At 36.4% G+C, this 22,407-nt stretch overlaps 1 long non-coding RNA gene across 1 annotated transcript in view; it reads right to left on the bottom strand.

The window, feature by feature from the left end:
- Positions 1-1,309: 1,309 nt before the first annotated feature.
- LOC126493163 (uncharacterized) overlaps positions 1,310-22,407 on the bottom strand; it is a 46,046-nt gene continuing 24,948 nt past the window's right edge. Inside the window, exons 4-6 of the long non-coding RNA XR_007589766.1 lie at positions 4,981-5,105; positions 3,432-3,623; positions 1,310-1,798 (exon numbers count right to left, since the gene is read on the bottom strand). This is a non-coding gene — a long non-coding RNA (uncharacterized lncRNA). The remainder of the gene's footprint in view (positions 1,799-3,431; positions 3,624-4,980; positions 5,106-22,407) is intronic.

Genomic DNA, 22,407 nt, shown 5'->3' with positions numbered 1-22,407 from the left:
GTTTCAGCTGTAAGTATTCATGAGATGAAGATTTGACAAACCACCACAAAAAAGCAAGAGTCCTGAATTCTGGTCACATGTACTTCATCTTACCAGCATGGAGATGCAGAGAATTTGGTAGATAATGCCCTCAGTAAAGAGGTGAAGCCTTTGTATGCACCATTAGAGATATTCTCTCATTACAACCACAATAAATGATGCTTTCTCTCTTATATAATTTATTCTAAATTCCAGAAGAATAACATACTGATGTTTCTCATTTGATTCTCTCAGAAAATATTCTCTCTTGCTTGTAATGTTCAGAGAGACTGACACCACAGAATAACTTTTGCCATACTTTAGTGCATCAAGAAATAATACTCTTTCCTTTTTCTATGATAGTCTAAGTATTTCTATATGGAAGGAATACTTTCTGGTGATTTTTGAGGATGCATTATTGACAAATTCCTGACAAAATCCTGCTAGGTTCAGAGAAAAAATATGGTAAGTACATGTATCATATCACAATTGAGCCACAATTATTTTACTTCAAAAAACTTAATCTCCGAGAGGACTAAGAAACATAATAACAAGAAATTTTAACCTGTCTGAGAAGTAGATTATAGAAAGCATTTTGAAAGTGGTGATATCACTCCCACCGACATTATAGGCTCTAGTATTAATCATTCCCTCTAAAAAAGTATAATACCTAAACAATATTTTTTTTTGATTTATCCTAAGAAATGTCAACTACCTTAACTTCTGTTACGCATCTGCACCCTTCTCTGTTAACATATGCTACTGTATTGTGTTGTTTTATTATTTCTCTGAAATATACTTTGAGAAGGAAGTAACATGGTGATTTAGACAAAGTAATCAAACTTAGAAGTATCAGAACATCCTTAAACTTAGAAGATGCAGAAGGCCTCTTCACGTGAAGAAGACTATAGATCTGTGAGTCTACTCGTAAATAAAGAACTCTTTATTGTACCCCCTTCTGAGCTAGTGTGGGATCACTTTATTACATACAACTACACTGACCCTAACTTCTGTAAATACTACCAGAAACTCACCGGTTTGCTAAACTAGAGTCCAGTATAACAGTTTCTTGGTCTGTTGTTGGCTGCCTGTCTGGGGTCAAAAGAAATATAAATGCTCCTGCATCCCCAGAAAAAGCTATAGGACAAACAAAGTCTCCTTTATAATTTTGTATGTATTTATTTCTTCCAAAGCAAAGAAATGAAACCAGCATAGACACAGGAAAAAATGAACAGAAAATGAAATTGGGGCATCTATATATGAGCTAATTTTATTAAACTGTAAAGGAAAATTAAGTTTTGAGTGAAATGGATAGATATAGAGTGTATACTAATAAGTGAAGTGACACAGATTTGAAAAAAATGTCAAAAGTCACATGTTCTCACTCATAGATGGATGCTTTCATGAAATTTATATGCCCATGTATGTAGATCTGTATGCATGCATCTAATGTCAGTAAAACCTAAAAATTTAAAGTAGAAACCAAGATAGGGTAAAATAAGTGATGCGGAAGGAAGGACGGGGTTTGTAAAATGGACATATATAACATCAAAGATGAAAAATAGATGAGTGGCAGGGTGGTGAGGGAGAGGAGAAGTAAGGAGAATGTATTCAAACATCCTTTATTCAGCTGGGCGGTGTTGGCACATGCCTTCAATCCCAGAACTCAGAAGGCAGGTGAATCTCTGAGAGTTCAAGGCCAGCCTTGTATATAAGAGCTGGACCCAATGTTCCAACGTGGGTCTCTGTCTCTATCTCCATCCATCGCCAGATGAAGGTTCTATGGTGATATGCAAGATATTCATCAGTATGGTTATAGGATAGGGCCATTTCAGGCTCCCTATCCTCAGCTGTCCAAGTAATTAACTGGGGACATCGCCCTGGACCCGTGGGAACCCCTCTAGAGAAGTAGGGAGAACATGAGAAAGGAAGTTAGGACCACGAGGGGTGCACCCACCCACTGAGACTGTGGGGCTGATCTAATGGGAGCTCACCAAGACCAGCTGGACTGGGACTGAAAAAACATGGGATAAAACCGGACTCTCTGAATATGGCGGACAATGAGGGCTGCTGAGAATCCAAGGACAATGGCACTGGGTTTTGATCATACTGCACGTACTGGCTTTGTGGGGGCCTAGCCAGTTTGGATGCTCACCTTCCTAGACCTGGGGGGGGGGGGCTTGGACTTCCCACAGGCCAGGGAACCCTGATTGCTCTTCGGACTAGAGAGGGAGGGGGAGGGAAGTGGGAAGTGGGGAGGAGGCAGAAATTTTTAATAAAATAAAAAATAAAAAAAGAGCTAGTTCCAGGATGGGCTCCAAAGCTACAGAAACACCATGTTTTGAAAAATTAAAAAAAAACTTTATTTAAAAATCACATAATGATATCTAATATCTACTTACTAATTTTAAAGATAATAAAAATAAACTGAGATCAGATAAGGACTTTAAAAAAAGATTCTGTAACTATATCACTCTGACAATCTGGACAACAAAAATGAGGAACAAGGTGAGCCTTAATCTACTCAAAATGACGCCTTACACATACATTATCACATGCCTGACGCCAGTCTGAATAAAATACGGCACACCACGTACTATACAGAGAACTGATGCAGATGTAGCCTTTGTCCTTTCTGTCCATTTTTAGTCATTTCAATAAAATGACGCATGCACGCTGATTTAATTAATTCCTATGTCCTATAAAATAACTAACCCAGTCCTTCACCAGGAAATTCTTAGTGAAGATCCTATTCTGTGTCCCATTTCTTTGTAGATGTGGTCATGAAAAATAACTATGTTTTCTCTTTTCTTTTGTACTAAGCGATCTCTTAATATTGTCAAACTCTTTACTTTTCTAACTCATAGGATTACAACTAAAATTTATTTTCACAACCTGAAAACACATGTGGTAAACAGTATATAAACTGACAAGTTTAAATTTATGAATTCAGAAATATATTTTTATAAATATTTATATATACATATATGTGTATGTATAACAACTATTAGTGAAAAGAGATGCCATGAATTTGAAAGAGAGCAAGGAGGGGTATAAGGGAAGAAGGAAATGGCATAATATATTATGAAAATTATATATATTTTATATAAGTATAATATATATATACATATTCGCTTCATACCCTCCTTATGTTTAGAACAGAGACACACCACTAAAAAATTCCACAAGTGGTCAAAATGTAGAGATCCTATTTTGTGTACTATTTCTCTGTGGATGGTTCAAGTGACCATGAAAATAACTTTGTTTTCTCTTTTCATTTTTACTAGGAGATCCCTTAACATTGTCCAAATCTTTTACTTTAACTGTAGGATTACCAATAAAAATTATCTTCACCATCCACCCCTCAACATAGCTTCCTTGAAACAGAAGGAGAGCGTTTCAGAAAACCTTACCTGCTCAAAATGTAGAGAATAAATGGCTGTGATGCAGTTGTCTTCGGTTGTTCAATGTTACAATGCAACTTGAACATCCAGAGTTCAGAGAAATACAAAGAAGAGTTAGAAAAAATGACTGTGAGATCCAAAAGACTGGGAATTCTGCAGGTTCTTCTAGATTTGACAGGTCCTCTAGATATGAAATGGAAGCTGCACACATGAAATGCCAACAATATGGTTTAGATAATGCAAACCCAGTGTTTGGGAAATTCCCAAGAATCCCCAAGGATGACCACAGCCAAAACTCCTAGCAATAGTGGGGAGGGATCTAGAATTTGCCTTCCCCTGTAATCAAAATGGTGACTATCTAACTATCATTATAGAGCCTTCATCCAGTAATGAATGCAATGAGATCCAGAGATTTACAACCAAGAACCAGGCAAAGATATGGGAATGCAGCTGAGCAAGTGAGAACAAGATCATGATGGAGAAATCTCTCTGTACTTAGCTTCTTCATAGTAAAAAAAATTAAAAAAACAACAATATACATAATCCAGACTCTCTGCATATATTCCATCTTTACGTTGCTTATTTTTCTTACTCTACTAATTTTTGTACAAGTTTCATATTCATTTTATTATCTCTACTCATTTAATCTATGACAATCTGTACTCTTATATTACATTTACTGTCTCTTTACTCTTTTTCTTCTCTCTCTCAAGCCTACGTACATTTTTTAAATACCCTGAGTCTCATTTAGATGTTTTAATGTCTGAATACATCCTTACTGCGTATATGTAATCCTTTTCTGACCCGGACAACTTCTTAAAATGCTAAGCACTTCTTAAAAACCTAAGCAATAGCTTTGCTAGCCCATACAAGGTCCTGCCTGCTTGTTCTGCCCAGTCCAGCATGGCAGAGCTGTTCACTGCCTCTGAGAACCATGTACATTTCCCCATTTTTAGGCACACAGCCATTAAGCAAGTTGTAGGACTCTGCTCTCAGGACCCATTTAAATGCTTCAGAGCCAGAACTCCCAAAAGAGTCAGAGTTTGTGATAGCAGCATGGCTCAGGAAGGCAAGTTTCTAAACCTCGAGGCAATTTTCCTGCTACTGCTGAATCAGGAAAACCTCTCTTAAAGGAGCCATGGCATTAAGCTGCACTTAACTCTGTTTGTTTGTGCCTAGAATTCCTTCCCAAACTCTCTCAGATTCTAAGGACTTTTGTTGGCCACGTTGGCACCAATTTGTCATAGGAGGAGCAAACAAGCGACCTCCAACTACATGGATTGGGATACCAATTCAGCCACAAAACAATAAAATTACACTTTGTTCTGCCTGCAGAGTGATCTGGGATCTGAGCCTAGCAGAAACCTCATCAAAGAAACCAGAGAGAATTTATCCAGCAACTGACAGGAGCAGATGCTGAGTCCTACTGTCAAACATTCGGCAGGGAGTCAAGTAAAGGAGGTGGAATGTCTTAGGTAGGGTTTCTGTTGATGTGAGGAGACACTATAGCCATGACAACTCTTAAAGAGAAAGTATTTAATTGGGATGGCTCACTTACGGTTTCAGGGGTTCAGTTCATTATCATCATGAAGCAGAGCATGGTGGCATGCAGGCAGATGTGGTACTGGAAAGTTCTACATCATCCAGGCAACAGGAAATCAAACTGAGACATAGGGCATTATCCTGAGCATAGGAAACATCAAAGCCCACAGTAATGACTTCCTCTAACAAGGCCATGCCCATTCCAACAAAGCCATACTTCCTAATAATGGCATTCCCTATAAGATTATGGGCTTCAATTACATTCAAAGTACCACAGAGAGGAAGGATTTGAGGAACAAGAGACAGAGGCTTCAGGGAGACCACGAGAACACAACCCACAGAACCAACTAATTAAGACTTATTGGGGGCTTGCAGAGATAAGGAAGCTGTAAGAGTCTGACTTAGGAGCCTTGTATGAATGTTATGGCTCAGCAGCTTGGTGTTATTGTGGGATTCCTAAGAGCAGGAGTGGAAGTTGTCTATGACTCTTCTGCCTGCTTGTGTGACCCTTTTTTCTCCTACTTTGATGTGACAGTATGTACCTGGCCTTATTGTAGCTTGTTATGTCATGTTTGATTGCTGACCCTTAGAGGCATGCTCTTTTCTGAGGAGAAGTGATAGTAGGTGTAAATCTGGGGGAGAAGGGACATGAAAAGAAAGGACTAGGAGAAAGGAAGATATGGGAAACAATATTAGAATATAACATGAGAGAAAATGCACAAATGAATGAATGAATGAACAATCTGACCTTTCCCTGTAATCAGATTGATGACTACCTTCATCTAGCAGCTGATGGAAACAGATGCAGAGATCCACAGCGGAGCACTGGGCCCATCTCCCTGAGCCCAGTCAAAGAGACAGAGGAGCAATAATATGATCAAAAGGGTCAAGACCATGATGAGGATACCAACAAAAATGACAGACTTGAGTTAATGAAGCCTTTCAATTCTGACATGACAGTGAGGAAACCAGCATAGGACCAAACTAAGCACTCTAAATGTGGGTTACAGTTGTATGGCGGGGGCATACTGTGGTGCCACTGACAGTGAGACCAGGATTTTCCCTACTGCTTGTACTGACTTTTGGACACCAATTCTCTTTGGAGGGATACCTTGCTCAGCCTAGATTGAGTGGGGATGACCATGGTCCTGCCTCAAAGCAATGTGCTAGACTTTGATTCCCAATGGGAAGCTTTATACTCTCTGAGGAGTAGATGGTGGTGGGATACAGGGGAAGGTAGAGGGAGTGAGATGAGGGGAGGGAGTGGTATCTGGGATTGACACATAAAATGAAGAAATTAATTAATTTAAAAAAACAAACAAAAAAGTTTTTCATTGTATAAAAATAAACTCAGGGCTAACTGATCAGGACTGATACTACCAACAATGAGACAAGCCTTCCTATATTAAATACTAATTAAGAAAATGCTCCACAATCTTGCCTAAAGGCCAACCATATAATGAATTTTCTCTATTCAAAATCAGTTTTCTCAAATGACTCAAAATTGTGTTTAATGTAAATTAATCAATACACCATAGCTCATATAAGTTATCAAATGCCAAACAATGGATCATGGCAGAGCATGTCACCAGTAACTGGCACCTATACTATACCATTACTACCAAGCGGTCACAGGTAAACTTTCTTCTTCACAATTGCTCACAGAAAGAGAACCAATGTGAAAATCCTGCCACAATCATTTCCTTTAGCCTTCATTACTGCAATGACAAAATTATGATTGATGCATATTAAATGTCATTTATTTATCAACCTACAAACAATCAATCCCACTGTCCTGAATTATACATTTCTTCCAGAATAGATTTTGTCATTTTCTTGATATTTATATGAAATCCAAAACACTGAAAAGGGAGTAAGTTTGATGTCATAGAGTGTTTCTTTTATAAGAAAGATATTCAATACCTTTCATCATTTATATTCTTAGTTAATAGAAGATATCTGAAAGATGACTGATTTAGAGATATCTAACTAAAATTTAGGAATCAGGTTAAAAAAAATCTCCAATGCATGTGAAGATGCAGAACCATGTTCACAATGTGTTTCAGAACCACTTTGTATTAGCAATGGTTTACATATTGTTGGCAAAATGGGTCCTATGGGAACCCCCAAATAAGCCAAACTATTGCAAAGGCTATTGATTAGTCTCTATCAATATACAATAAGGCGCTATTGCTGAAGAAAACACCTATATGAATACTGAAAACAAAGAAATCAAGCTGGTATCTACCTAGAGCCCCTATCCATAGTGACCACTGTTCACGGTACTAGAAAGTACTCTGCACCCTACCAAAGGGATAGCATAACATCAACCCAACTGCAGTTGATGTAGGATTCCACTCTGTAAGCTTTGAATATGTTTTGCGATCATCGGTTAATAAAGAAATTGTTTTGGCCAATGGCTTAGCAGAGTAAAGCCAGGCAGGAAATCTGAACAGAGATATATAGAGAGAGTAGGCAGACTTCAAGAGACACCATGTAGCCGTCCAAAAAGTAAGAGGTAACAAACCAAGCGACTCATGGTAGAATATAGAATAATAGAAATTGATTAATTTAAGGTGCAAGAGCAAGCTAGAAAAATGTCACAGATATCAGTCAAACAAAATTGTAATTAATATAGTTTCTCTGTGATTATTTGGGTCTGGGTGACCAGGAAACAAAAGAAAGTCTCTTTCTACATACAATGGTAACCTGAATGCAAGATTGGCTAGTACAATAGCACAAATCTTGTGGGAGTAACCAAACAAGAACTGAATAAGCCTTATTACTAGTAAGTTGTCTGTACCTGACAGTACTTGGGTGACAAAGAACCTGACACTAGATATCACAGATACCGAGGATAAAATGAAATACTACAATTTTACTAAAAGAATGTAGCAATAAAATAACTCCAATGAAATTCTGCTATACTCAAAAGTCAGTGCCTTTCTCAGTCATTATCAGACAAGCCTCCTACAGTACATGAGAACATACATGGCGATCCACAGTCAGAAAATATGCAAAGAGTGAGAGAACTTGGAACACTCAGTCCTAAATGAAAATTTTCCATCAAATCAAGGATCTTGGGGATCCCTGGGAAGAAGAAGGAAGATAGTAAGAGCCAAGGGGATAGAAGATACTAAGGAATCAAGGCCTCCTAAACACAGCATAGCAGGACCGCACAAGTGACCTCACAGAGACTATGGTAACATGGAGAAAGTATGTATGCTTCTAAGATCCCAGTACTGAAAAGAGAAGTGTCGACAAATATCCCCATCCCTGGACCAGAAGCTGTCTTCAAATGATAACCACTTGCAAATGAAAAATTTGTTTTCTCCAAGGATGTCTCATTGAGTACATAAATGGGAGGCCACATGCCTAATAGTAGATAACTAGCACAGAACAAACACAATGGCATTTTGGGAAGTTTTGCCTCATAAAGTTGTATCAGGGCATATTTTTAGCTTATAGGTCCCTTGTGCATATATTATAACTTCCAGTTTTATGTTTTTATGGGATTCCTGTGTGTACAAAAATGTCTATCACTTAGTCTATGTTTCTTGTGTTTTTTTCTCTGGCTATTTTTTATTTTGTTTGTTTAGACCTATTCTAACTTCTTCGGTTTGTTTCGTATTTTATTTTATTATTATACTTTTAATTCCTGTTTGCTTTCTCATGAGAGGCAGAAAAGTTGTGGATTCAAGAGGAGGAAAGTTTGGGAAGATCTGGAAGGAATTGGGGAAATGAAAACTGTTATCAGAATATACTGCATAAAAGTATTTCCATAAAAGGTAAATGAAGTCTTCGCAGAGTATACAGAGCTCCCCAAGGGAACCTATAACAAAACAACCATAATGTTTAGGTCCACACAAACAAGTAACTTGGTAAGATTTCCTCTGCTCATAGATATCCTGATTTTATATGTATTGACTCACCAGCACCAAACCAAGAAGGACACTGCAAATGACAGTCATAATATGGAATTGGTACTCCACTAGTATCTATCCTGCCATTCAGCTCTTTAATATAATTTATAACTAAATACCATGAGAATAATAATCACATACAGTGTGAAACCTAGACAATGATCTTATTTATTTGCATGTCATAGGAGGCAAATTATACTGTTTTCCAGCTTCTTTTAATTAACTGAATAACCCCTTAACTTCCACTAAAACTTCAACTTATAGTGCAGCATTAATAAATCATCAGACTTTCACCATGATATAATTTACTCATTTGTCTTTGGGAATATTTATTTCATATCCTTTGTCATTAATTTCTCTTAGAATATATCCTCTCAGCTTCATTTTCAGCAAATAATTTTAAGTACCAAGACAATATCCTTATCACTTTATTTCTTTTTTAATACTGTCTCTTAATTATCTTTATAATTTTCTTCCATAATCTTCAAGCACTATAATAAATAATTCTCGACTGACTCCACCTTGAGGAAATCTGATGTAAAGGTAGGTTCAATACATTCATGGGATGAAGGACTACACCTCTAGTGTATGTTCAGGTTACTAATGTGATTTTATGCTTACTACTGTTGTTGGATATTTGTACAGTGTGTGATAATATACTGTTGTGACTGGTTTAATAAAAAGCTGAATGATCAATAGCCAGGCAGGAGGTATAGGCAGGACTTCTGATCAGAGAGAAGAACTAGGAGGAGATAATGGAGGCAAGTAAGAGACACAAGGAGCGAGGGAAGAAGCAGAATGGATGGTATATGACAAAAGGTAGATTAATATAAATGGGCTAATTTAAGTTATTAAGAGCTAGTTAAAAACAAATATAAGCTAAGTCCAAACTTTCATACCTAATAAGTCTCCATGTGTTATTTGGGAACTGGCTGGCAGGACAAAGAAGACTTGTTGCATACCACAAAAAAACCATTGTTCTCCATATACATGTACATGTTCTCCAGTTGCATGTACTACAAAGTACCTAATACATATCTGTCAAGTATATTTCACACATCTTTAATCCCAGCACTAGGGAGGTTCTGATCCTACTTCATGTTCCGGCTTGGTGGGAGCCTAGCCAGTTTGGATGTTCACCTTCCTAGACACCCCCTAGAGGGGGGAGGACCTTAGACTTTCCACAGGGCAGAGAACCATGACTGCTCTTTGGATTAGAGAGGGAGGGGGAGAGGAGTGGGGGGAGGGGGAGAAGAGAAGGGGAAGGGGGAGGGTAATGGGAGGCTGGGAGGAGGCGGAAACTTTTTTTTTCTTATTCTCAATAAAAATAATAAAAAAAAAAGATGCTCTGGCCACAGTGTCTTTACAGCATTAGAAAAGCAACTACGAAAGGCCATACAAGGGTAAATTCAGCTATAAACAAATGATAGACTTTGCAAGCTTTAGTCTACGATGAAAACTTGATCACATATATTTATTGTGATCCATTATGAGGCTAGTATGAAACCTAGCACCAAGGAAATTCCCAGGAATCCACAAAGATGACCACAGCTAAGACCCTAAGAAACAGTGGAGAGAATGCCTGAACTGGCCTTCCCTTGTAATCAGATTGATGACTATATTAAATGTTACCCTAGAACCTTCATCCAGCAACTAAGGGAAGAAGATGCAGAGATCCACAATGAAGCATTGGACCATGCAACTAGAGACCAGTCAATGAGAGGGAACAACAATGCTTCCAGAAACCACTAAAAGAGAGGGAAGAGTAATAATAATGCAATGAGGTCAAGACCATGCTGGGGATACCCACAGCAACAGCTGACCTGAGCTAGTGGGAGCTCATTGACTCTGTACTGACAGCAAGGGAACCTGCATAGAACCAAACTAGGCCCTCTAAATGTGTGTGACATATGTGTGGCTGGGGAAATCTTTGCAGCCACTAAACAGTGGGACCAGAATTTTTTTGAACTGGCTTTTTGGAGCATATTCTCTTTGGAGGGATACCTTGCTCAGCCTAAATATAGGGGGCAGGGACTTGATTTTGCCTCAAAGTGGTGGGTCAGGTTTTGCAGAATCCCCATGAATCCCCATTTGCTTCTTACACTCTCTGAGGAGTGGATGGGGTGGGGTGGAAGGAGTAAGAGGAGAGGAGGGAGTGGGAACTGGGATAGGTATGTAAAATGGGAAAAGATCATTTATTAAAAAATTAATTAATCAATTAAATAAAAGATTGGATGAGGAAACCCAGCAGAAGGAACACAAAGGTCCCACTTCCCCTGACTGGAGTCATACAATCCCAGACAGCCCAGAGACCTAGTATAGAACTGAACATGACTGGCAAAGAAAGAAAAAAAAAATGTCAATTCCTAAAGATATTCTGCTATACTCATAATTTCCTAGAGCAACTGTAATCAGAGATGCTTCACTTGGCATATGATAGAAACAGATGCAGAAATCCACAGCCAAACATTAGGTGGAACTCGGGAAATCCTGTGGAAGGGGTGGAAAAATAATTGGAACCAGAGGGGCCAAGAACACCACAGGAAAACACACAAAGGTAACTAACCTGGGCTCATGGGAGCTCAAAGACTGAACTACCAACCAAAGAACTTACATGGGACAGGCCTGGGCCCTCTGCACATGGGTTGCAGTTATATTGAAATTTTTAACTAAGTTCTCTTTTAAAAAAGAAAACTGTAATTTATTTATTTATTTTTCAGTTTGTTTGATTTATAGTTTTTGTGCTTTGTTGCTGCTGTTTTTCCTGATTGATTTCTGATGATATTTTTGAGAAAGAACATGGATCTGGGTAGGTTTAGGAAGTAGGTAAGGAGTAGAAGGATCCGGGAAGAATGTGAGAGAGGAAAGAATATGGTAAGAATATATGAAAAAATTTAAATAAAAATTTAAAGAAGAAAATTAACAAGACAAAATTTCAGGACCATTAATGAGTTAAAACTATTATAAATATGTATTTCATTGGTTTACTGGAAATGAATTCAAAACTCTATACGTGTAATAATAAATTTAGTGTGGTTTTTAAAAATTGAGTAATGTAATAAACAAAAGTCAATTATACATAAGTAATGATCATTAAGAACAGGCAGTCAACCTAAAACAGAATGAAACCAAATACTTGAGCAGTAAATGGCATATTTTTACATGCAAGCACATTTTTTTTGGGGCAACACTTAATATGCACTGGTATCAGAGTATGAGCTTAATATATTTTGAGAAGCCCTCCAGATATGTCAGAGTTACCCACCAAGGAAACTAACTTTAGCAATGATGTATAAGGTCCAATTGTTACAACTATAATGCCAATGGGAAAAACAATGTCTCAGGGCTGCAAGCAACATTTATCCTGGCAATATTTAATTAAACTTGACAAATATTTCTATTTTCATTATATTAAAATAAAAATAACCTCAAATAGTAGTGTATTAATGAGGAAAATATCTATTCTTCTTTGTCCTTGGAGATTTTAGGATAGTACCCAAGATGATAGATACTCAACTCATTCCTAAGTGATATCAAAAAGATAAATAAAACTACTTGTAATTTTAGTGTAAGTTACTTTACTATTGCTAAAAATAGTAAAAAAAAAAAAAGAATAAGGGGGATGATAAATAGAAGAGGAAGAGGAAGCAGAAGAAGACGAAATAAAGAAATAGGGGCTATGGGAATGTTTTAACTGGTGAAGTATTTGCTGTGCAAACATGAAGACCCAAGTGAATACCAAGAACTCAAGTAAATCTGAGCATGGTATCCTGCACTCTAGTGTTCCTGCAGTGAAATGGGAGATTTCAGACAGAAAAAGTAGAAGCTCACAGGCCAACTATCCTGGCCTATGAAGTAGTGAACAACTAAGAGACTGTTACATAAACAAAGGTGTAAATGGACATTTTCTGTCTCAACTACCTCATGCCAAATAACTGACTCAAGAGGTTGAATATGAATTATAACAACACTGAAAGTTATTTTTATTAGATTTTCACTGAACAAATGGATAAGTATTTATAAAAGGCTGTACAGAGCCTTAGAAAAGCCCTGTAACTCTAGAGAGTAGTCATTTTTTTCTCTGCATATATTCAATTTGGGCATATCCCTACTAATGTCATTAATGTGTTTTTTCTGTCTGTCTCTGTCATGTTCAACTAATGTAGAAGAAACTGCCAATGCCACAAACCACAAAAGAACTATTTCTGGAATACTAGCATCTATTTTCAAACTGATTTCTGAAAGCCACAGCCCACAGTCACAACTATACCCCAACTCTGAGAAAAAAATGCCTACACATGTGTATGCGTGTTGTATGTTATACACATTATAAAAATATATAATTTAAAGAAGACTAAGATTGCTTCCTTCAATATACAAAAAACATAGTATAAGCATTATTGTTTTATCCATCTCATATATGACACAATTGATGCTAAAATGTTTTGGATATATTATAAAAGCAGTTTTTAATATTCAGAGTATTGTTCTAAAATATCCACCTTTATTACTCCACCTATCATCACCAAGGTTGTCACCATACATGAGTCTTATTATTTTCCCTCTCAAGATATATTAATCTTTTGGAATTTCCATTCTACACAGTACTTTTCTTTTGTATGTATACATTTCCCTTAGTAATCAGGATACTGAAATATCTGGTACTTTCTCATTATCATCTCAAAATCCATTAGCATTTTCAACCAATCCCAAAATGCAGGTAATTTCTAAAGTAATATATGATGTTCCCAGCAGTATGTTCACCACATTTTTTTATAGAAGGCAACAGTGTACAAATATCATACCAGGTCAATCCCTGACATTGCTTAGTATATGTGCACCAATATCAAACACGAGGCATCCAATATGAAATGAAATTTCAGTTTGTGGTCTTATCCTATCTAGCATTTTTTTATATTTCCTACTGGCTTGTCCTGTACATCGGAGGTCAAAAATTCATTCAGTTTGGATCTATTCAATCCAAACTGTTTTTCCTACGCTGCTTATCTAAATAATTTATATTCCTCTCCACTCTCATCATTCCTGCTGCCTCTTTCACAATACCATGAATGCCATAGAAATTGTTTTACAGGCATTCTCCATTCCTGTATCTCTGACATACTGCTGTCAACTGAATCTGTATTAATTACTTACTTGCATTAATTTCTTTTAGACCTTATTTTCTCATTGAGAGTGCAGTAATTAGTGATGAGGTTTAAATAACACGGTAGACTAATTCATGTATTTTATTTGAAAGATGCAACTTTCAAATAGTGGAAGCAGATAGCTATGTAAAATAATGATAGTGATGATAACTAAAATTTATTGGGCCAGCATGAGATACAAGTCTTAAAAGCAGGTACCATGATTATCTACAATGCACCGATAAAGAAGTAAAGCCTCAGAGTTAAGAAAATCAAAATTGGATCCAGGGCCAATATTTATAAGCTACACAGATTTACCAAAGCTTTCAAACTACTCATTTACAACTAGGAAATAAAGAAATAGCCAAAATGTGAGGATGATGGGCACTAGCTCAAAATCAGTGCATGCATTTTAAGAACCCTTTTAGCCATTGTTCTCAATGAAATCAGACAAATCTGCAAGTGAGTGATGAGGGCCAGGTATCCTATTTTCAGGTAACATTGACCTAAGCAAGTTTCTCTTCACTTCTAGTACAAAGGCACTTTTTAAAAACATAGTAAAGAAATTAGAGCTGTATTGGGAGATTCATTAAGTACATGCAGACTAGCAATCACTCTAGTAAGTATTATTTCCTTCAGCTTTGGCTTTCACATTTAGCTAGAAATGCACTCTAATACATTATCTGCTCTTCTCCAGCACTGGGCTCATTTAATAAGAATAAACATTATGTTTAGCACAAGAAACAAAGGGTAAATGAAATGAGTATTTTCTGGGTAGAATAAACATTATGTTTAGCACAAGAAACAAAGGGTAAATGAAATGAGTATTTTCTGGGTAGACACTCATCACCTGATTAAAAATAAATTGGCAGGATTTAACTGCCAATAACAGAAAGAGAAATCTCAATGTTTGATGAAAGTCATGAAGAAATCATGATTCTAAAAATACAAAAGCCTGTCCATTTTACTACAAATCATACTAACCACAAATTAAAGGTCTGGATTTTAAGCAAGTGATGTGGGAGGGTCTTCTGTTTTGTGTTGATTTCATTGGTTGATAAAGAAACTGCCTTGGCTCTTTGATAGGACAGAAAAATAGGTAGGTAGAATAAACAGAACAGAATGCTGGGAGGAAGTGATGCAATTGCCATGCCTCTCTTCTCTGGTCAGATGCAATGAAGCAAGCCACCAGGTCAGACATGCTGAATCTTTCCCAGTAAGACACCACCTCGTGGTGCCACACAGATTACTAAATATGGGTTAAGCAAAATATGAGAGTTAGCCAAGAAAAGGCTAGATATAATGGATCAGGCAGTGTTTATATGAATACAGTTTGTATGTTGTTATTTCAGGGCATAAGCTATCCAGGCGGCCAGGAGCTGGGCAGCAGGAATGTAGCCCGCAGCTCCTTCTACAAACAAGCACTTCTAAATCTATTATATGACATAATTCTCTACACAATCCTGACAAACTACTACCCAGGGACACACTTTTTAGATGAAATATCAAAGAATTGATTATCCAATGGTCAGAAGAATGAAAAACTCAGAATTCAAACTAACTGGATCTGGATCCTGAATATGAAATTCTTCCTTTGCACATTAGCTAAATGCATAACATACTTCTCTTCTTTGTGAAGAAAAATTGACTGTGACTTCATGAATGCTACTCCTTCCCTCTCTTTTAATATTGTAGATACAGTGAACAATTGTATATAAGTAAAGGACTGATTCTAAGACAAAGAAAAGGACTGAGCTCCCAAGGTCAAGATGAAGAGCAGAGGAGGGAGAAGATGAGCAAGAAAGTCAGGACCTCCAGGGGTGCGTCCACCCACTGAGATGGTGTGCATGACCTAATGGGAGCTCACCAAGGCAATCTGGACTGGGAATGAAAGAGCATGTGATCAAACCAGACTTTCTGATTGTGGCCGACAATGGGGGTTGCCTGAGAAGCCAATGATAATGGCACTGGGTTTTGATTCTACTGCATGTACTGGCTTTTTGGGAGCTTAGTCTGTTTGGATGCACACCTTCCTAGACCTGGATGGAGGGGGGAGGGCCTTGGACTTCCAACAGGGCAGTATACCCTGACATCTCTTAGGACTGGAGAAGGAGGGGGTAGGAGGGAGGAGCAAGGAAATGGGAGGAGGGGAGGAGGTGTAAATTTTTAATAAAAAATTAAATTAAATTAAAACACATGAGCCTAATCACCAAGGTAAGCAATCTTCAGGAAGATTTAGCAAATTCAATGAAGTGTGAAATATGGCAGCATACTTTGAGAATATTCTCTTTTTTAATTCATACAAAAATACATGTAACAAAGGAGATAAAAAATTATTTAAATGTACTGAAAATATACAGAAACAGATTTAACAAGGCAAAAATTAGTATATCTAAAAGTGAACCCAGTATCTGAAACAAATGTAATAAAACAAGCAGAAGTATTGTATAAGTTAAGGAGAAATGAAATTTTACTACCCAGTAGCTTGTTTGATAAATGAGATTAATTGCTTTTTTGTTTATTTATTTTTATTTTGCAGCTCAGACTACTCTGTCACAAGTGTGTTTCAGTTGCTAAGCACTGGATGAGTTTTATTTATATCAGATACATATTAAGAGTAATATATTGGATGACACTGTCTATTCCATGAGTCATGGACCATAAATATTATGCTACTTCTTAATGTCTCATTTTGAGATAATATTGTCAAGCGAGGTTACAATTAAAGGTGAGGAGAATAAAAGAATCAGAAAAACTTAGTAAAATAAGAAATAAAGGGTTGTTTGGGAATAGAATCTTATCAGGAAACTATCTAGGCCTTTATTAATTTTAAGAAACATCATGTGGTGATGTGGGATTCTGCTCTGTATGCTGGAAATACCATTGGCTAATAAACAAGCTGTTTTGGGCTTATTGCAGCACAGAATAAGGCAAGGTGGGAGTTCCAAGCAGATACAGGAGTAGAGAATTGATGGAGTCAATAACAAGCCATGTAGCTGCCACAGTCAGATGCAAGATCAAACCTTACTGGTAGGCCACAACCATGTAGTATTACACAGAGTAACAGAGATGCTTTAATTGAGATATAAGAGCTAGATAGCAATACATTTAAGCTAACTGGCCAAATAGTATTTTAATTAATAGAGTTTCTAAGTGGTTATTTCAGGTCTGGGTGGCTGGGATCGAATGAGCAACCTCCATCTGTGGCATGGATCAACGTAAGACCTAAAAAAGCTTATGAAAAAAAAAGGGCTCTGGACTCACAAAAATGAGAGTCAATTGGAGCTTGTTTACAGCCGTATGGTTTTAGGTAGTCTCTGTTTGCTGGCAGCAGGCAGACATGCAGCTTCTTTAAGAGGTTTCCTGATTCAGCTTTAGTGGCAAAAAAAAAAAAAATGCACACCATATTTAAGATTGAGCTTCCTGGTCCATCCTGGCAAAATGAACTCTGGCTTTTTCAGGAAGTCCTGTACTTAAATGGGTTCTGTGAGCAGTATGTTACAAACTGCTTAATGGTGCAACATAGACACCCTTTCTACCTAGAATTGTCTTGGTGTGCACAGCTCACAGAAGCTCAAAATACTACTTCCTCCCAATATCTGAACAATATCAGGCCTTTTGTGACAATTAGTGGTGGTATATAATGGCTTTTGAAGTGGCTATTGATGGTTCACTGTCAGCTACACTTAGCTCCTGTCAACCAACAAGAATGGATAAACTGGGGCTGAAGAGATGGCTCAGAGGTTAAGAGCATTGCCTGCTCTTCCAAAGGTCCTGAGTTCAATTCCCAGCAACCACATGGTGGCTCACAACCATCTGTAATGGGGTCTGGTGCCCTCTTCTGGCCTGCAGGCATACACACAGGCAGAATATTGTATACATAATAAATAAATAAATATTAAAAAAAATGGATAAACCCTGGTTGAACTTTTGACCTTAGACATTTAACATCTTTATGGCTCCTCCTAGGTTGAAAGTCTGTGGAATCTAGCATAAAAGCTTAAATCAAATGGCATTTATAGCCTATCTGCTGTTAAAGTGAACAAAAAAAGACACTGACATTATTTGAGTCCACAAGAAGAAAACACCATTAAATTTGGAAGCAATCCTTCTTCATCAAACTCTTTCTCCACTATCATCTTTTCCACCCTGTCCAACTACATATCACACACACACACACACACACACACACTTACTTGTCAATATATATTCTAAAAGTAGGACTGTAGCAGACTCTCCTTTTATAAGGTGCCACACAGCTCATTTATATTTGAAACTGAAATGCACACTTCCTCAGCAGTTACAGGTTTTAGAAGACTGTTATCTGGGTCCATTTCCAAAAATGTTTAAAAAAACAGATACCTCACCCCCAATCACATCTCCTTTGCTAAAACAGCCCTTATTCAATGACTGTAGGGCAAATACAGTAATTTATGGAAGGAAGGTTACAGAGCCTTTCTTCAGTCAATCTATGACCACCTTGCCAAGATATTTCAGATCCGAACTTTTCTTTGGGTTTATGTAAGGCTCTTCAATGACACAGGAAGTATAACTTCTTCCTCAATCTTGATTTTTTTTATATGCCTCCAAGTACTGATACCAAGAATGATCCCCAGTAAAATCTCTGCATGCAATTCTGTAGTTCACAGGTTATAATTCTGGAAATCCAAACATTGATGACAAATAGAAATCTTTTTGTATCATGAAAGTTGGCAGCATATTTCCCGTTTCTTCATGACTTCTTTTTCTCCTCCTCTGCCACCTCTTCCTCTTTTTCTACCTCTTATTCCACCCTGTTTTCTTATTACAAAGACTTTACTGAATAACTATCTTTAAGTAAAATAACATGTAATAAATAGACATATTTCAATCTATTTCTTTAAACCAAAACAAAACACACCAATTTTCCCTAAATTGTTTCATTAGGGTTAACTTATTCAAAACAGAAGTGCTAGAAACCAAAGCAACATGAAACAAACTGGAAGCAGTATTTTTTCTCTTTGGATTCATATTGAATTCCTCTTTTGCATTTGAATACCTTGAATTAGAATCATATGCTGATAGCCCATGCCCTACTATTTGGTAGAAATAAAAAGTCCTTCAAATTTACCCTTTATGGTTACTGAGAAAAAGCCTATTTTGGAAAAGATTTTTTATAATTTATTTGTCCTAGTAGTTTCCATTCTCAAAATTAAGTAGTGTTTAATAGGTCTCTTTGACCTGAACATGTACTGAAATATATATTGTGCTACTTTGGTCAATCCTAAGTAATTTGCTTGTTCTGAAGAAATAATGGACTAAGCAAAGAGATTCACCATGCAGCTTTTTATCATAGTTTTTAGATAAAATTAAAATATACTTCATAGATATCAACTTCTCTTTTATTGCAGGACATGGTTATATATAACTGTAAACCCAAATACTCAATATGCTGAGGCAAATACATCACAAGCACAAAGATATCCTCAGTTACATAGTAATTTGACTCAAAACATACCAAAATACAGTATTTACATAATATATAATATATGTGTTCAATAAAATCATAGTACTCATAGATAGGACCTACATAGTTGTTACTTCAGTAGGGAAATAAATTCTCAAATGATTTCTCTCTAATCATTAACTGCAGAAGTAGCCAAAATTATGACACTCTTACAAACATTCCTATGTAGTACATACATAGCTTTCACTCCAATAAGAAATTACCTTCTTAGACAATTCATCTACAATATCATTAAAAATTACTATAATCGCAGGTACCAGAAGTAGGAAAATTATAAACAATAAAAATATATTGCATTGCTTAAGTGGTTAAAAATCTGATAAAAAAAAAGACACAAGTAAGTGGAATCCTGTTTAGAGATTGATTTAATTTAACAGCAAAATATCTGGCAACAAAATTGGTGCCCCACAATAACTACACAGGGTGTTTCCTGATCCTGCCATGTGATGTCCTTGCCCCTTTGAGAATCTTCCAGCAAGCAAAGCATAACCATATACAGAACTTCATAACACCAGAAATAAAAAAATAGTCAAGCACTTTTCCCCCCATGATGGTAAAAGTGCAAAAATACAGTGTCAGAGATGAGGGTTTATATATTTGGTGTAAGAAAATATTATGTGAAAAATATTACAGAACCATGATCATCTGGTTTCTAAGAAAGGGGAGTTTAAATTGGAATCTAGAATAGCTGGAAATGCTATTTTCTTAAATAACACAAACAATGAGGGTAACAAACAAGCATACAAACTAAATGTCTTGTAAAATTTATCAAAATCACTACATTGTATGCTTTTTGACTACATAACTAGTGAGAGGCAGGAGATAAAATAAATAAGGAATATGTGAAAATTGTCCAGGAGAAATATTGACATCTGAAAACAGACCATAAAACTAACTATACACAAACAGGTTTTTATATTTGGAGGTTGTTGAACTGTTAAACAAAAAGCATAAACTACATAAATAGGCTATTAAATATCAACTACAATCATCTGTTCTTTCTATGATTAAAATCAAGTTACATAAAATGCAAGGAGAGTTTATTCCTTTTAACTATGTGGGTGACAAAAAGTTGCTCTTTACCACTCATTCATTTCAAAGATTTAAGAACAATAGTCAATATGAAATAACCCCTCAGATGATAAACATATGAGACTGGAGCATGAGAACTCTCTGAGAGAAAATATATTTAATTAAGGAACTGTTCATTCCACATGTAGGTTACTGATGCAACATTTTCTTAAGAATGCTTCCAAATTATCACAGTCCACTGACTGATCAAAGCCTCTCATTCTTCTCATGTCTAAATAGGAATGCTATAAAATTTGGATGTTATTTTTTAATTATATATATATATATATATATATATATATATATATATATTAGTAGATATGATAACACCTAATCATTTCTTACTCGTAAGTCTGTGAATTAGCTGTTACTGAGTGACTGGAGTTTATTTCAAGTCTATTAGGTTGATTCTGGTCACCACATGTCTAATTCTGAAACATATGATAATGGAGCAATGCTACAAGAACTATGTCCTCATTCAAGTATAAAGTATAGAGGACATAAAGTCTATACTAAAGAGGCACATTTAAAGCTTCTACTAGAGAAATGAATGTTATATCTATTCACATTTCATTGGTAAAAACAAGGCACAGGACAAAAATTAAAATCATGAGTAAAGTATACCTTGTCAGTAGTAAAAACTGTTAAGGAAAGGATACATTGTGAACAGCTAGTAAAACCTACCATGGGAGTTATTAAAGTTACTTACCTAAGCCTAGTTCTTTTTTTTTTAACAGATTTTTATTAATTTTATTGAGCTATATATTTTTCTCTGCTCCCCTCCCTGTCTCTCCCCTCCCTTCAATGCTCTCCCAAGGTGACCATGTTCCCAATTTACTCAGAAGATCTTGTCTTTTTCTAGTCCCTATGTAGATTAGATCCTTGTATGTCTCTCTCTCTTAGGGTCTTCTTTGTTGTCTAGGTTCTCTGGGATTGTTATTTGTAGGCTGGTTTTCTTTGCTTTATGTCTAAAAACCAAGTATGAGTAAGTACATATGACATTTGGTCTTTCTGTGTCTGAGTTACCTCACTCATTATGATGTTTGTTTTCTAGACCCTTCCTAGTTCTATCTAGCAGTATATACTGGGCTCTATGAGCACGGGTAAAACACCTTTAGCTAATATATCCTGAGAATTTGAATTTGAAGCTACAGCCCTAAGTAAGTAGGACTGAGGAATTAAGCAGTGAGTAAATATTACCTATGAGCAGAAAGATAAATTAATCAGTTTGAGAACTAACAGGGAGACCCTGGCATAATTCTGTATATCACAGCAAACATTTCACCTAAGCATTTAGGCACTCTTGCCAAATTTACCCCTCTAATTTCAAAACTTGTGGCTCACATCCAATCAAACATAAGTTTTGTAGTCCTGACGAATGCCTAATTCTAAAATCATATTCTAAGCCTGTCTTAAATATACTATAGCTCTGATCCATGATGCAAATTACAAGTCCTCTTTCTGGGCACTTCTATTATCTTTTTTCACATGTTCCCAGGCCAGTTGTACTTTAATATTTAAAATTTAATATTTTAAAAATCCAATTGTAAATTTTTGCTAATATATGTTAAGTTATGCTGTTCAATTTACTCAATCTTCATAGAATACAGATCATTACTTGGAATTTTTTGTTTAACTCACAGTATTTGTTCCTCACAAGTCATCTAGGGGCTATTTCATAGTTCCCTTACCTTTATCTCCAACATTCAAAGTAATGAAGTAGCCAAGGTGAAAAGAATACAGTGATCCATGCACTTACTCATAATTTTCCTACCTATAAATGATATACTATGTGTCTG

Source organism: Alexandromys fortis, unplaced genomic scaffold (genome assembly GCF_014885135.2).
Source record: "Alexandromys fortis isolate MF-2015 unplaced genomic scaffold, M_Fortis_MF-2015_v1.1 scaffold_305, whole genome shotgun sequence".
Taxonomy (NCBI): Eukaryota; Metazoa; Chordata; class Mammalia; order Rodentia; family Cricetidae; genus Alexandromys; species Alexandromys fortis.
Note: the sequence above shows the minus strand (reverse complement) of the source record. Positions and strands in the feature narration are given on the sequence as shown.